This window comes from Anomaloglossus baeobatrachus, chromosome 1 (assembly GCF_048569485.1).
Source record: "Anomaloglossus baeobatrachus isolate aAnoBae1 chromosome 1, aAnoBae1.hap1, whole genome shotgun sequence".
In the NCBI taxonomy this organism is placed as follows: Eukaryota; Metazoa; Chordata; class Amphibia; order Anura; family Aromobatidae; genus Anomaloglossus; species Anomaloglossus baeobatrachus.
The window spans coordinates 925,402,268-925,415,542 of NC_134353.1; positions in this window are offsets into that span (position 1 = coordinate 925,402,268).

Genomic DNA, 13,275 nt, shown 5'->3' on the forward strand with positions numbered 1-13,275 from the left:
TTCAGATGACAGTCCCAGGCAGCCTAAGCGTGCTCGCTGGGAGAGACCCTCCACGTCATCACGCGGATCAGGGTCTCAGCGAGAAGAGTCTCTACATGATGAGACAGAGGAGGGTGATCAGGAGTCTAATCCTGAAACCGCTCTCAATCTGGATACTCCTGATGGTGACGCCATGGTAAATGACCTTATAGGGGCCATCAATAGTCTATTGGAAATTTCTCCCCCTGCCCCTTCTGCAGAGGAGGCAGCTGCACAGCAGGAGAAGTTCCTTTTCAGGTATCCCAAGCGTAAACTGAGTACTTTTCTGGACCACACTGACTTCAGAGAATCAGTCCAGAAACACCATGCTTACCCAGACAAGCGTTTCTCCAAACGTCTTAAGGATACACTTTATCCCTTTCCCCCTGACGTGGTCAAACGCTGGACCCAGTGTCCAAAGGTGGACCCCCCAATCTCCAGGCTTGCGGCTAGATCCATAGTTGCAGTGGAGGATGGGGCTTCACTTAAAGATGCCAATGACAGACAGATGGACCTTTGGTTAAAGTCTGTCTATGAAGCTATCGGCGCGTCGTTTGCTCCAGCATTCGCGGCCGTGTGGGCACTCCAAGCTATTTCAGCTGGTCTGGCACAGGTGGACTCTATCATACGTCCAGCAGTGCCGCGAGTAGCGTCCCTAACCTCGCAAATGTCTGCGTTTGCGACTTACGCTATCAACGCTGTCCTGGACTCTACAAGCCGTACCTCAATGGCGTCTGCCAACCCTGTGGTCTTGCGCAGAGCCTTGTGGTTAAAGGAATGGAAAGCGGATTCTGCTTCCAAGAAATGTTTAACCAGCTTGCCACTATCTGTAGATAGACTGTTTGGTGAACAATTGGCTGAAATCATTAAGCAATCCAAGGGTAAAGACTCCTCCTTACCCCAGCCCAGATCAAGCAAACCTCAACAGAGGAAGTGGCAGTCGAGGTTTCGGTCCTTTCGAGGCTCCGGCAAGACCCAATTCTCCTCGTCCAAAGGGACTCAGAAGGAGCAAAGGAGCTCAGATTCCTGGCGGGCTCACTCACGCCCCAAGAAAGCAACCGGAGGAACCGCTTCCAAGGCGGCTGCCTCATGACTTTCGGCCTCATCCCTCCGCATCCTCGGTCGGTGGCAGGCTCTCCCGCTTTTGCGACATTTGGCTGCCACAGGTCAAAGACCGGTGGGTGACAGACATTTTGTCTCACGGGTACAGGATAGAATTCAGTTCTCGTCCTCCGCCTCGGTTCTTCAGAACCTCCCCACATCCCGACCGAGCAGATGCCCTTCTGCAGGCGGTGTGCTCACTAAAAGCAGAAGGAGTGGTGATCCCTGTTCCTCTGCAGGAACAAGGGCAAGGTTTTTACTCCAATCTCTTCGTGGTTCCAAAAAAGGACGGCTCGTTCCGTCCTGTTCTGGACCTAAAGCTGCTCAACAACCATGTGAACGCCAGGCGGTTCCGGATGGAATCCCTCCGCTCCGTCATTGCCTCAATGTCTCAAGGAGATTTCCTTGCATCAATAGACATCAAAGATGCTTATCTCCACGTGCCGATTGCTACAGAGCACCAACGTTTTCTACGTTTCGTGATAGGAGACGACCATCTCCAGTTCGTAGCTCTGCCATTTGGTCTGGCGACAGCCCCACGGGTTTTCACCAAGGTCATGGCGGCAGTGGTAGCAGTCTTGCATTCTCGGGGACATTCGGTGATCCCTTACTTAGACGATCTACTTGTCAAAGCACCCTCTCAAGAGGCATGCCAACACAGCCTGAATGTTGCGCTGGAGACTCTCCAGACTTTCGGGTGGATCATCAACTTTTCAAAGTCAAACCTGGCACCGACTCAATCACTAACGTATCTTGGCATGGAGTTTCATACTCTCTCAGCGATAGTGAAGCTTCCGCTGGACAAGCAGCGGTCTCTACAGACAGGGGTGCAGTCTCTCCTTCAGGGTCAGTCGCACCCCTTAAGGCGCCTCATGCACTTCCTAGGGAAGATGGTGGCAGCAATGGAGGCAGTCCCGTTCGCGCAGTTTCATCTGCGCCCACTTCAATGGGACATTCTCCGCCAATGGGACGGGAAGACAACTTCCCTAGACAGGAAAGTCTCCCTTTCTCAGACGGCCAAGGATTCTCTACAATGGTGGCTTCTTCCCACCTCATTATCACAGGGAAGATCATTCCTGCCCCCATCCTGGGCAGTGGTCACGACAGACGCGAGTCTGTCAGGGTGGGGAGCAGTTTTTCTCCACCACAGGGCTCAAGGGACGTGGACTCAGCAGGAGTCCACCCTTCAGATCAATGTTCTGGAAATCAGGGCAGTGTATCTTGCCCTATTAGCCTTCCAGCAGTGGCTGGAAGGACAGCAGATCCGAATTCAGTCGGACAACTCCACAGCGGTGGCATACATCAACCACCAAGGAGGGACACGCAGTCGGCAAGCCTTCCAGGAAGTCAGGTGGATTCTGATGTGGGTGGAGGAAAGAGCATCCACCATATCAGCAGTTCACATCCCGGGCGTAGAAAACTGGGAAGCAGACTTCCTCAGTCGCCAGGGCATGGACGCAGGGGAATGGTCCCTTCACCCGGACGTGTTTCAGGAAATCTGCCGCCGCTGGGGGGTGCCGGACGTCGACCTAATGGCGTCTAGGCACAACAACAAGGTCCCGACCTTCATAGCGCGGTCTCGCGATCAAAGAGCTCTGGCGGCCGACGCCTTAGTGCAAGATTGGTCGCAGTTCCGGCTCCCTTATGTGTTTCCACCTCTGGCACTCTTGCCCAGAGTGTTACGCAAGATCAGATCCGATTGCGGCCGCGTCATACTCGTCGCCCCAGACTGGCCGAGGAGGTCGTGGTACCCGGATCTGTGGCATCTCACGGTCGGCCAACCGTGGGCACTACCAGACCGTCCAGACTTACTGTCCCAAGGGCCGTTTTTCCATCGGAATTCTGCGGCCCTGAACCTGACTGTGTGGCCATTGAGTCCTGGATCCTAGCGTCTTCAGGATTACCCCAAGGGGTCGTGGCCACCATGAGACAGGCTAGGAAGTCCACTTCTGCTAAGATCTACCACAGAACGTGGAAGATTTTCTTATCCTGGTGCTCTGCACAAGGAGTATCCCCCTGGCCATTCGCGTTACCTGTCTTTCTTTCCTTCCTGCAATCTGGGTTGGAAAAGGGCTTGTCGCTCGGCTCCCTTAAAGGGCAAGTCTCGGCACTATCCGTGTTTTTTTCAGAAGCGTCTAGCACGACTTTCTCAGGTGCGCACGTTCCTGCAGGGGGTTTGTCATATCGTACCTCCGTACAGGCGGCCGTTAGATCCGTGGGATCTAAACAAGGTCCTTGTTGCTCTCCAGAAGCCGCCCTTCGAGCCTCTGAGGGATGTGTCACTTTCTCGACTCTCACAGAAAGTGGCCTTTCTGGTAGCGGTCACGTCTCTTCGGAGAGTGTCTGAACTAGCAGCGCTGTCATCCAAAGCTCCTTTCCTGGTGTTCCACCAGGACAAGGTAGTGCTGCGCCCCATTCAGGAGTTTCTCCCTAAGGTGGTATCCTCTTTTCATCTTAATCAGGATATCTCCTTGCCTTCCTTTTATCCGCATGCAGTTCATCGGTATGAAAAGGATTTACATTTGTTGGATCTGGTGAGAGCACTCAGAATCTACATTTCCCGCACGGCGCCCCTGCGCCGCTCGGATGCACTCTTTGTCCTTGTCGCTGGTAAGCGCAAAGGGTCGCAGGCTTCCAAAGCCACCCTGGCTCGATGGATCAAAGAACCAATTCTTGAAGCCTACCGTTCTGCTGGGCTTCCGGTTCCATCTGGGCTGAAGGCCCATTCTACCAGAGCCGTGGGTGCGTCCTGGGCATTACGACACCAGGCTACGGCTCAACAGGTGTGCCAGGCAGCTACCTAGTCGAGTCTGCACACTTTCACCAAACATTATCAGGTGCATACCTATGCTTCGGCGGACGCCAGCCTAGGTAGAAGAGTCCTGCAGGCGGCAGTTGCCTCCCCGTAGGGGAGGGCTGTCTTTGCAGCTCTAACATGAGGTATTTCTTTACCCACCCAGGGACAGCTTTTGGACGTCCCAATCGTCTGGGTCTCCCAATGGAGCGCCGAAGAAGAAGGGAATTTTGTTACTTACCGTAAATTCCTTTTCTTCTAGCTCCTATTGGGAGACCCAGCACCCGCCCTGTTGTCCTTCGGGATTTTTGGTTGTTTTTCGGGTACACATGTTGTTCATGTTGAATGGTTTTCAGTTCTCCGATGTTACTTCGGAGTGAATTTGTTTAAACCAGTTCTTGGCTTTCCTCCTTCTTGCTTTGGCACTAAAACTGGTGAGCCAGTGATCCCACTGGGGGTGTATAGCCAGAAGGGGAGGGGCCTTACACTTTTTAGTGTAATGCTTTGTGTGGCCTCCGGAGGCAGTACTATACACCCAATCGTCTGGGTCTCCCAATAGGAGCTAGAAGAAAAGGAATTTACGGTAAGTAACAAAATTCCCTTCTTTTTTTTGATTAGTTCTATCAGCTCAAAAAATGCATCATTTTTTTTAGCTTTTTGAATTCTGTGTGAACATAAAGTACAGACCAAAAGTTTGGACACACCTTCTCATTCAAAGAGTTTTCTTTATTTTCATGACTCTGAAAATTGTAGATTCACATTGAAGGCATCAAAACTATTAATTAAAACATGTGGAATGAAATACGGAACAAAAAAGTGTGACACAACTGAAAATATGTCTTATATTCTAGGTTCTTCAGAGTAGCCACCTTTTGTTTTGATTACTGCTTTGCACACTCTTGGCATTCTCTTGATGAGCTTCAAGAGGTAGTCACCGGAAATGGTTTTCCAACAGTCTTGAAGGAGTTCTCAGATATGCTTAGCACTTGTTGGCCCTTTTGCCTTCACTCTGCGGTCCAGCTCACCCCAAACCATCTCGATTGGGTTCAGGTCTGGTGACTGTGGAGGCCAGGTCATCTGGCGTAGCACCCCATCACTCTCCTTCTTAGTGAAATAGCCCTTACACAGCCTGGAGGTGTGTTTGGGGTCATTGTCCTGTTGAAAAATAAATGATGGTCCAACTAAACGCAAACTGGATTGAATAGCACACCGCTGCAAGATGCTGTGGTAGCCATGCTGGATCTGTATGCCTTCAATTTTGAATAAATCCCAAACAGTGTCACCAGCAAAGCACCCCCACCCCATCACACCTCCTCCTCCATGCTTCACGGTGGGAACCAGCCATGTAGAGTCCATCCGTTCACCTTTTCTACAATGACACGGTGGTTGTATCCAAAGATCTCAAATTTCGACTCCTCAGACCAAAGCACAGATTTCCACTGGTCTAATGTCCATTCCTTGTGTTCTTTAGCCCAAACAAGTCTCTTCTGCTTGTTGCCTGTCCTTAGCAGTGGTTTCCTAGCAGCAATTTTACCATGAAGGCTGCTGCACAAAGTCTCCTCTTAACAGTTGTTCTAGAGATGAGAAGGTGTGTCCAAACTTTTGGTCTGTACTGTAGGTTGAGGCATCAAATATAACAAAACAGGCGCCGGAACACAAAACGCAACCGAAAACTAAAAATTAACGCAACTAGTGACTGTAGCGTTGGTTTTTCCACCTAAACTGACACTCTCCGCTCTGCTACATCTGCCACTATCCAGTCCTGACGGGTGGATTTACAATGCAGTAACCTGTGGAGCTTTGGATTCCATGTTTTTGTTATTTTTCATATTTCAAAAACATCAAAAGTCTGAGTGTAACCTTAAATACAATATTTCCTATGATTGATCTCGTCTACCAACCTTCCCATATCCTCTTCCTTCTTGATCTGGTTAATTGCTCAGATAGAGAGATAAGCGGCACCGAACAAGTCAGGCCGCTGCTTATCTCCATTCATCCGTTGAAATCTAAGGGGTACTTCTCACATAGCGAGATCGCTGCTGAGTCACGTTTTTTGTGACGCAGCAGTGACCTCATTAGCGATCTCGCTGTGTGCGACACTGAGCAGCGATCTGGCCCCTGCTATGATATCGCTGATCGTTACACACAGTGCTGGTTCATTTTTTGGACGTTGCTCTCCTGCTGTGAAGCACACATAGCTGTGTTTGACAGTGAGAGAGCAACGATCTGAATGGTCTGGAAGCTGCAGACGCTGGTAACCAAGGTACACATCGGGTAACTAAGCGAAGCGCTTTGCTTGGTTACCCGATATTTACCTTGGTTACTAGCGTACGCCGCTCTCTGGCTGCCAGTGCTGGCTACCTGCTCCCTGCACACGTAGCCAAAGTACACATCGGGTAACTAAGCGAAGCTCTTTGCTTAGTAACCCGATGTGTACCCTGGCTACGAGTGCAGGGAGCCAGCGCTAAGCGGTGTGCGCTGGTAACCAGGGTAAATATCGGGTAACCAAGCAAAGCATTTTGCTTAGTTACCCAATATTTACCTTAGTTACCAAGCGCAGCATCGTTTCCACTGGTGGCTGGTCGCTGGTGATATCTGCCTGATTGACAGCTCACCAGCGACCATGTAGCGACGCACCAGTGATCCTGACCAGGTCATATCGTGGTCAAAATCACTGGTACGTCGTTTAGTGAGACAGTACCCTAAGCAAAACTACCCACTGGAAACCAATCAGATCATCACTTTATTCTTCGTCTTTCCAGAGCTGAAATTTGATTGGTTTTCTATGGTTTCCGTTGCCAAAATTTTGTTTCTCCACTTTTTTTTTTTATTTAATAAAAATATCTGATTAATAAAGTGGGCTGAGGAGCAGAAGGCGGTGGATTAAGCTGGCTACCTCCTCTTCTGCTGGGCATGCATGTGTATAGGGCTGAGGAGGCATATCTGTCATTTGAGCCGGCGGTGTATGGACACAATACAGTGTTTCCCTATTTCGTATTGCCTTATTAATCAGATTTTTGTAATGGATACATTTACAACTTATTTATTTTGTCACCCCCTGTTGGATATTTATAAGAATCACATATTGACTCTGAACATCCAAAAGCAACACGGAGACCTCAGTAATGTCTGCACCTCTTAATGTGATGACGCTGCCTGCGACCCATGAAGAAGGTGTGGCTGGATGTCACTGGTCTATAGAGTTTTGTTTTTTCCATAGCATTGCATGTTCCTGGAGCCAGCCCATAGCACCCAGTCACACAATAAAGGTTTAGCTGGAGATGAGAAGGTGTCTGTGCGCTTCTACTCGAAGTATAATATCTACACACATCCACATGGAAAGATAAAGGGAACAAACATCAGGATTTCCGTGTATAAGGCTAGTTTCACACTTGCGTTCAACAACATCCATTGCGTTGTGTGACGGATGCAAAGGATGTGTTGCATATAGTGGCGCAACAGATGCTGCAAAACAACGGAATCAGTTTTGATTTTTTTTTTTTTTTTTACAGTTTTACCGGCGGCAGACTATTGTGAACGATCAGCTGATCGCTCCCAGCAGCCAGTCGCTGGGTGATCAGCTGATCGCTCCCAGCAGCCGGTCGCCGGGTGATCAGCTGATCGCTCCCAGCAGCCGGTCGCCGGGTGATCAGCTGATCGCTCCCAGTAGCCGTTCGCCAGGTGATCAGCTGATCGCTCCCAGCAGCCGGTGGCCGGGTGATCAGCTGATCGCTCCCAGCAGCCGGTGGCCGGGTGATCAGCTGATCCTTCCCAGCAGCCGGTCGCCGGGTGATCAGCTGATCGCTCCCAGCAACCGGTCGCCGGGTGATCAGCTGATCGCTCCCAGCAACCGGTCGCCGGGTGATCAGCTGATCACTCCCAGCAACCGGTCGCCGGGTGATCAGCTGATCGCTTCCAGTAGCCGTTCGCCGGGTGATCAGCTGATCGCTCCCAGCAGCCGGTCGCCGGGTGATCAGCTGATCGCTCCCAGCAGCCGGTCGCCGGGTGATCAGCTGATCGCTCCCAGCAACCGGTCGCCGGGTGATCAGCTGATCGCTTCCAGTAGCCGTTCGCCGGGTGATCAGCTGATCGCTCCCAGTAACCGGTCGCCGGGTGATCAGCTGATCGCTCCCAGTAGCCGGTCGCCGGGTGATCAGCTGATCGCTCCCAGCAGCCGGTCACCGGGTGTTCAGCTGATCGCTCAGCCGCTGAGTGTGTGCGGGCGGCGGGGTGGGTAGAGCCGAGCGGGGCCATGGCGCTGAGGACAGGTGTGTGTGTGTATACATGCGGAGTGGAGTGCGGGAGGGGGCGGATCCAAGCGGGGAAGTGTCGGGCTCCCTGCACACACAGCCAGGGTAAATATCGGGTATAACTAGGCAAAGCGCTTTGCTTGGTTACCTGATATTTACCTTGGTTAGGGGTGCAGGGAGCCAGAGAGAACATGCGCAGTGAAATCCTAAGGATTCCGCTGCTCAAAAAAAACGTTACATGCTGCGTTCCTCCCGCTGGGCGGAAGCAACGGAGCGTCGCCCAGCGGAAGCAATGCAGGTCCTTTTGGCACAATCCGTCATCCATACAAGTCTATGGGAAACAGCGGAATCCATTAACTGATTCCGCTGGTTTCCAAAAGGGTGGATTGTGACGGAAGGAAAAGAACGCAAGTGTGAAAGTACCCTAAGGTGCAGCAAGTGCAGTACTGGCACTATCAGGCACATTGTGTACATACCATTAGTGGGCAGCTCGGGTGTTTTATGCCCACTTTACACGCTTCAATATATCTCACAATCCGTCGTTGGGGTCAAGTTGTAAGTGACGCACATCCGGCATCGTTTGTGAGGTATCTGCGTGTGACATCTACTTGCGATCAGGATTGAACGCAAAACCGTTGATCGCAAACACATCGTATCATTCTCTAGAATTGAGCGTTTTGTTGCACGAACCTAGTGAATTGTAACGTGTGACATCCCTCATACGATTTTGGTGTCTGATGCTATGTGCGCAGGTGTGCGCTCTGCACCGCAGCTTAAAAAAGGTCCGCTTCAGAGTGCAGCTGAAAAGCTGCGTTCTGAAGCGCCTCACAATGTCTGTCATTCACTAATCTCTGTCAGTCGGTCACTATCTCTGTCCCTCACTCTCTGTCCATGTCAGTCTATCCCCCTCTCTCATACTCACCAAATCCCGATCCCCGGCGCTGCACTGCGTTCACACTGCTCCGGTGGCTTTTACTGTTTTGAAAAAGCCGGCCGCCCATTAAACAATCTCGTATTCCCTGCTTTCCCCGCCCACCGGCGCCTATGATTGGTTACAGTGAGACACGCCCCCACTCTGAGTGACAGGTGTCACACTGCACCCAATCACAGCAGCTGGTGGGCGTGTCTATACTGTGTAGTGAAATAAATAATTAAATAATGAAAAAAAACGGCGTGCGGTCCCCCCCAATTTTAAAACCAGCCAGATAAAGCCATACGGCTGAAGGCTGGTATTCTCAGGATGGGGAGCTCCACTTTATGGGGAGCCCCCCAGCCTAACAATATCAGCCAACAGCCGCCCAGAATTGCCGCATACATTATATGCGACAGTTCTGGGACTGTACCCGGCTCTTCCCGATTTGCCCTGGTGTGTTGGCAAATCGGGGTAATAAGGAATTATTGGCAGCCCATAGCTGCCAATAAGTCCTAGATTAATCATGTCAGGCGTCTATGAGACACCCTCCATGATTAATCTGTAAATTACAGTAAATAAACACACACAGGCCCGAAAAAATCCTTTATTAGAAATAAAAAACACAAACATATACCCTGGTTAACCACTTTAATCAGCCCCAAAAAGCCCTCCATGTCCGGCGTAATCCAGGATGCTCCAGCGTCGCTTCCAGCGCTGCTGCATGGAGGTGACCGGAGCTGCAGAATACACCGCCGCTCCGGTCACCTCCACACAGCTAATGAAGACAGCCGCGCGATCAGCTGATCTGTCACTGAGGTTACCCGCTGTCACTGGATCCAGCGGTGGCCGCGGGTAACCTCAGTGACAGCTCAGCTGATCGCGCTACTCACCTCAGTTGCTGCGTGGAGGTGATAGGAGCGGCGGTGAGTAGCGCGATCAGCTGAGCTGTCACTGAGGTTACCCGCGGCCACCGCTGGATCCAGTGACAGCGGGTAACCTCAGTGACAGCTCAGCTGATCGCGCGGCTGTCTTCATTAGATGCGTGGAGGTGACCGGAGCGGCGGTGTGTGCTGCAGCTCCGGTCACCTCCATGCAGCAGCGCTGGAAGCGACGCAGGAGCATCCTGGATTACGCCGGACATGGAGGGCTTTTTGGGGATGATTAAAGTGGTGAACCAGGGTATATGTTTGTGTTTTTTATTTCTAATAAAGGATTTTTTCTGGTGTGTGTGTTTATTTACTGTCATTTACAGATTAATCATGGAAGGTGTCTCATAGACGCCTGACATGATTAATCTAGGACTTATTGGCAGCTATGGGCTGCCAATAACTCCTTATTACCCCGATTTGCCAACGCACCAGGGCAAATCGGAAAGAGCCGGGTACAGTCCCAGAACTGTCGCATATAATGTATGCGGCAATTCTGGGCGGCTGTTGGCTGATATTGTTAGGCTGGGGGGCTCCCCATAACGTGGAGCTCCCCATCCTGAGAATACCAGCCTTCAGCCGTATGGCTTTATCTGGCTGGTTTTAAAATTGGGGGGGACCGCACGCCGTTTTTTTTCATTATTTAATTATTTATTTCACTACACAGTATAGACCCGCCCACCGGCTGCTGTGATTGGGTGCAGTGTGACACCTGTCACTCAGCGTGGGGGCGTGTCTCACTGTAACCAATCATAGGCGCCGGTGGGCGGGGAAAGCAGGGAATACGAGATTGTTTAATGGGCGGCCGGCTTTTTCAAAACAGTAAAAGCCGCCGGAGCAGTGTGAACGCCGTGCAGCGCCGGGGATCGGGGATTGGTGAGTATGAGAGAAGGCTGCTAACTTCAGTAACTTAGGAGATTAGCGGTCACCGGTGAGTCCTTCACAGGTGACCGCTAATCAGGACGCGACGCAGACAGAGCCGCAGCATGACAATGAAGTCGGGTGAAGTTCACCCGAGTTCATTCTGACAGTGCGGCTCTGTCTGTGTCTGCTGTCATCTGCCATTCAGCTCTGCTACATGGCTGTCTGTGTCTGCTGTCATCTGCCATTCAGCTCTGCTACATGGCTGTCTGTGTCTGCTGTTAGCGGCCATTCAGCTCTGCTACATGGCTGTCTGTGTCTGCTGTTAGCGGCCATGTAGCAGAGCTGAATGGCAGATGACATAGTAAAAACGCATCCCTACACATTACACACGCTTGGCAAGTCAATAAATAAAAAAAAAAAAGGTGCCCAATGCATACGTCACAGAACACATGATCTAAAGGATCGCACACAAAATTGATCAATTTAACATAGACTACTAACGCACGTGTGACAGCAAATGAACGACCTACGTGCAATCTCATAAGAGCCCGTATGCAACCTGGGCGTGTCACATCGTAAATGCGATTGTACAACTAATTGCAACGTGTAAAGTGGGCTTTAGGCTGTGAAATCCAAGTTGATAAAGTTTGAAAATTCATGTTTTTGATTGACGTGCGCACCTCTGCTGCTAATATCGGGGCGGGTTATGCACGTGGATTCCCGCCCTCCGCCGCCTGTTCCTCCCTCCCTTTGGCTGTATGTAAATTTCTACTCTTCTGTTACACGGCATCGGAGTTAGCGCCTGCGCATAGCGCTCATGTCCGGCGCCGTGTTTCTGAAGCCCACAGTATTATTGTGCATGAGAGGGCGGCGCATGTGCCCTCGCTTCTTCAGATCTGTTGTGACAGTGGGAGCGCGAGCGGTGTCACACACAGGACTGGAGAACAGCTGATCTTATCCCGATTAGCTGCAGCAGACGATATCGTAGCAGACGTCTGCTGCAGCTAATCGGTAAGATCAGTCCTGTGTGTGACACCGCGAGCGCTCCTGCAGTCACAACGAGATATAAAGAAGCGAGGGCGCATGCGCCTCCCTCTCATGCGCCGCCCTCTCATGCACAATAATACTGTGGGCTTCAGAAACACGGCGCCGGACATGAGCGCTATGCGCAGGCGCTAACTCCGATTCCGTGTAACAGAAGAGTAAAAATTTACATAAAGCCAGAGGGAGGAAGGAACAGGCGGCGGGGGGAGCGGGGATACACATGCATAACCCGCCCGGACATTAGCAGAGAGGTGCGCATGTCAATCAAAAAGTGCACGAAATTTCAAACTTTATAAACTTGGATTTCACAGCCTAAACACCCGAGCTGCCCCGTGATGGTATGTACACACTGTGCATGATAGTGCCAGTACTGCACAGGCTGCACCTTATACACGAAAATACTGATGTTTGGTTCCCTTTAACCCCCACTATAGCCAAAATCCATTGAAAATGACTGATTACCTTTCTGGGTGATTTTTTTTATTTTTATTTATACATGTTTCTGGCTAAAAATAATTTTTGCAATTTGGTTACTTTCAAAATTTTGCACCATTTGGCTTCTACAGGCTTTACCAGGCTTATTTGTTGTGTTCATAAATCAACTTACAAACTTTCCCTTTGGACCGTCAAAACAAGCTCACTGACAGATTTTCAGTTAGCTCATTCAGAAGGCAATTGGTGCAATGTTTTTAATAATAACCAATTACAATTTATCTTTTATGCAAAAATGTTAAGTAAGGTAAAGAAAAAAGTGTCACCTCAGCTGGACAACTCCTTTTAATATTTTTTATAAATTAATGTAAAACATGATATGCTGAATTCTTGCAGCCATCACTAGAGGGAGCTGAGGAGTTTTCTGGATACTGTTATTTAGTACAATGTATAACTGCATGCAGTGAGCTCCCTCTAGTGGTGACTGCGGGCCACCAGATTCTTATGTTGTACATCCATGTTCAAGCCAGGAGATTTGGAGCTCTGCATCAGAAAAGCAAAGCTACAACTATTTGAAATACATATGGGCGGGTCTTTGTCTCTACAGGATGTGGGGGGCGGGTCTGTGTCTCTATAGGATGTGGGGGGCGGGTCTGTGTCTCTATAGGATGTGGGGGCGGGTCTTTGTCTCTACAGGATGTGGAGGCGGGTCTGTGTCTCTACAGGATGTGGGGGCAGGTCTGTGTCTCTACAGGATGTGGGGGCGGGTCTGTGTCTCTACAGGATGTGGGGGTGGGTCTGTGTCTATAGGATATGGGGGCGGGTCTTTGTCTCTACAGTAAGTGGGGGCAGGTCTGTATCTATATAGGAAGTGGGGGCAGGTCTGTGTCATAGGATGTGGGGGCAGGTCTGTATCTATATATGATGTGGGGG